Raw genomic sequence first — 3,469 nt, 5'->3', positions numbered from 1 at the left:
TCTGACCTAGCAGAAGGGAACTGGGAAAACCAGGCAAGGTGACAGATCGATGGAGACACTGGGTGACATTCAAGGAGGAATATTAAGAAGAATTATCTTCCTTCCATGAGGAAAGATTCCAAATAGAGAACAAACAAAGTTATTGCAAGTATCAAACAGAAGGAAATTGTGTAGAATTACACAAAGGTGAGGGAGATTCAGACGGTAGGTCAGACTATAAAGAACAGCAGCGAATGTTGTAGAACAGAGGGGTCTAGGGGTTCAGGGACATAATCCTTTGGAGTTTGTGTCATGTATAGACAGAGAGTTTAGAAGGGGTTTCGTAAGCTCCCCTTTATTGCTCAGCCCTCTGAGTGTAGGAGTTGGGGACGTCATGTTGAGGTTGTACAGGACATTGGTGAGGCCCCTTCTGGAATACTGTGTCCAGTTCTGGTCACCCTATTATAGGAAGGATATTATTAAACTGGAGAGGGTTCCGGAGAGATTTCCCAGGATGTTGCCAGGAATGGGAGGGTTGGAGTTATAAAGAAAGGCTGGATAGGCTGGGACTGTTTTCCCTGGAGCGTCGGAGGCTGAGGGGTGACCTTATAGAGGGTTATAAAATCACGAGGGACATGGATAAGGTGAAGGGCAGGTGTCTCGTTCCCTAGGGTGGGGGGACTTCAAGACATGGGGCACATGTTTAAGATGAGAGGAGAGAGATTTAAAAAAGACACGAGGGGCAACTATTTTCCCCCGAGGGTGGTCCGTGTGTGGAATGACTTCCTGAGGAAGTGGGGGGTGTGGGGACAGTTACAACGTTTAAAAGACATTTGGATAAGGACATGGACAGGAAAGGGTTGGAGGGAGATGGGCCAGGAGCAGGCAGGTGGGACTAGTTTAGTTTGGGAACACAGTTAGCACAGACTGGTTGGGCCGAAGTGTCTGTTTCCGTGCTGTATGACCCGATCAAAAGTTTAACATGCCTGGTGCGAGGGTAATCTATTGGCGTTTATAGAAAATTGGCTGGTTGGTAGAAAACAGAAAGATTGGATAGATTATCTGAGCTGCAGCTAGTAACAAATGGGGATCTATGTTGGGAACTCAATTTACATCAACAGCTTTGATGTTGGGAGTGAAGGCAGACAGGCTAAACCAGCAGGTTACACAAAGATGGGTGAGAAACAATGTTGTTAAGGAGATTTGCAAAGATAGGGCGAGCGTGTGGATATATGATAAGGGAAGAAGTGAGCCGATCTGAAAGGTAAACGTTCAAGTGCGAAAAGCGGAGGGATCTGGGACACCACGTGATGACTGTACAGGTACAGCACATAATCAGGAAGACCAATGGGATACTGACCTTTATTGCAAGAGAGATCCTGAATGTGGCAGTAGGAACCTTGTGGTTCAGTTATAACGGTGAGACCATATCGCAAACCCTCAAACACAGTTTTTGTTTCCTGATCTGAGAAAGGATCTCATAGTCTCCAGATCTGAGGAAGGGTCTAATACTCTCCTGATCTGAGGAAGGGTCTAATACTCTCCTCATTTGAGGAAGGGTCTAATACTCTCCTGATCTGAGGAAGGGTCTAATACTCTCCTGATCTGAGGAAGGGTCTAATACTCTCCCCATTTGAGGAAGGGTCTAATACTCTCCTAATTGGAGGAAGGATCTAATACTCTCCTGATTTGAGGAAGGGTCTAATACTCTCCTCATTTGAGGAAGGGTCTAATACTCTCCTGATATGAGGAACGGTCTAATACTCTCCTGATCTGAGGAAGGGTCTAATACTCTCCCCATTTGAGGAAGGGTCTAATACTCTCCTGATTGGAGGAAGGATCTAATACTCTCCTGATTTGAGGAAGGGTCTAATACTCTTATTGAAGAGTCCTCACAGACCCTGCTCCTCAAAGCTTCAACGAGCCACATCTGATGAGCCTGATGGGTTAGTTTGAGTTGGTTGTTAATCTAGCCATGAGCACACACAGGATTGTTCAGCAACTTCAGCCTCTTCCTGAACCCCATTGACTTCTGCCCCTTCAAACCGCAGACATCTTTCCTCAGAAGGATGACTGAATACAATGGGTGCTCTGTTTATGTGACCATAAAACCAGCAAAGGATTGTGCTCAATAATCCCAATTGCGCTAGCAACCAGAATGTTATCGCTATCAGCTGGCCCATTCCTGCCAGTGACAGATGTTCAGCTATGGAATGATCTGCAAACAAAAGTAATATGCCCAGGTCTGAGACCCTGGAACTTTGAGGTGGGGGACATTGAATGGCTCCCTGTTGTTTTCTTCAAGTCTTTGGCTCTCATATTCAGAGTTGAGTCGCCAAGTACTCAGCAACCTTTACTCCTGTGGTGTATAAATGCTGTGCTTATTGAAGATTTGGCACTCTTGCATTTGTCCTGATGGGTGCACAATTTAGCTACTTGCCTCCCTTTCCCACTCATAATCTTTGCTGCTTTCCTGCCCAATGATGTTTTTCTGACCGGCTTTGATCTCCTCAAGGGTCTCACTGTGTGCTTCCCTGACACTTCCCCACATCCCCCAAATCCTCCAGCCTTCCCATCATCCCTCCGCACCCCTCCTCCACCTCTTTCCACTCTCGATTGGCAGTACTGAGCAAAATCCCATTTGGTATCGCACCAGCGGCATCGATGTCTGTCTTCAGTTTATCCATCAGTAAGGCCACCAGGTTCATCTGCTGGTCTTCCACCGTGACGTTCAGAGGGTCATCACATGAGGCCAGCAGAGCCATTGTATGAAGGGCGATAGTCCCAGCAGATAATTCCGAGCCTGTTTCAGAAGCGGAGAAATGTTCAGATGCTCATATAAACAGTGTGCTACACCATTGGAAAGTGTGAGGTACATCGTCTTTCACAAGAGAAACAGAAGAGGGGACGACTTTTCATGCAGTGTGTATGGATGGCTAAAGAATGAGGGGAAGGTGGAGCTAATTATTGCCTTTGTTACAACACGATGGTATACCCTTCTGTTAATTAAAACCAAACACCTGAAAAGCCTCATAATCTATTAAAATATGAGTGACAGAGAACTTCCCAAATTCCACTATTTAAAGAAAATAATATCAACTTATTCTTTAACTCTAAAAGTGAACATTAAACAACAACTATAAGCTCTCCCTTTCTCTTACTGCTTATTATCTGTCTCCAACTTCATGACAATGTACTGTTCCAATAAAACACTTATTAAAATGATAGCAACTTAATTTCCAAACCACATAGCATCTTTGGTGTCTGTCTTCCTCTGGCTGAAGATCTCCCTGGAACATCTTCTGTCTTTTACTACAAAGGTGTTTCATGTGAGAAATGTACCTTTGATAGAGAGTGTTCGAATGACACTGTCTCTCGATGACAGTCACTCTCTGTCAAACTTCAAATTGACTGCCTCTTTTATTCCCCCCCAACATCGGATCATCTCATTGGTTCAATGTTGGCAAAACATAAATTCAAACTGGATTGG

Source organism: Chiloscyllium plagiosum, unplaced genomic scaffold (assembly GCF_004010195.1).
Source record: "Chiloscyllium plagiosum isolate BGI_BamShark_2017 unplaced genomic scaffold, ASM401019v2 scaf_9743, whole genome shotgun sequence".
NCBI classification, from domain to species: Eukaryota; Metazoa; Chordata; class Chondrichthyes; order Orectolobiformes; family Hemiscylliidae; genus Chiloscyllium; species Chiloscyllium plagiosum.
This window is presented reverse-complemented; position numbering follows the sequence as displayed.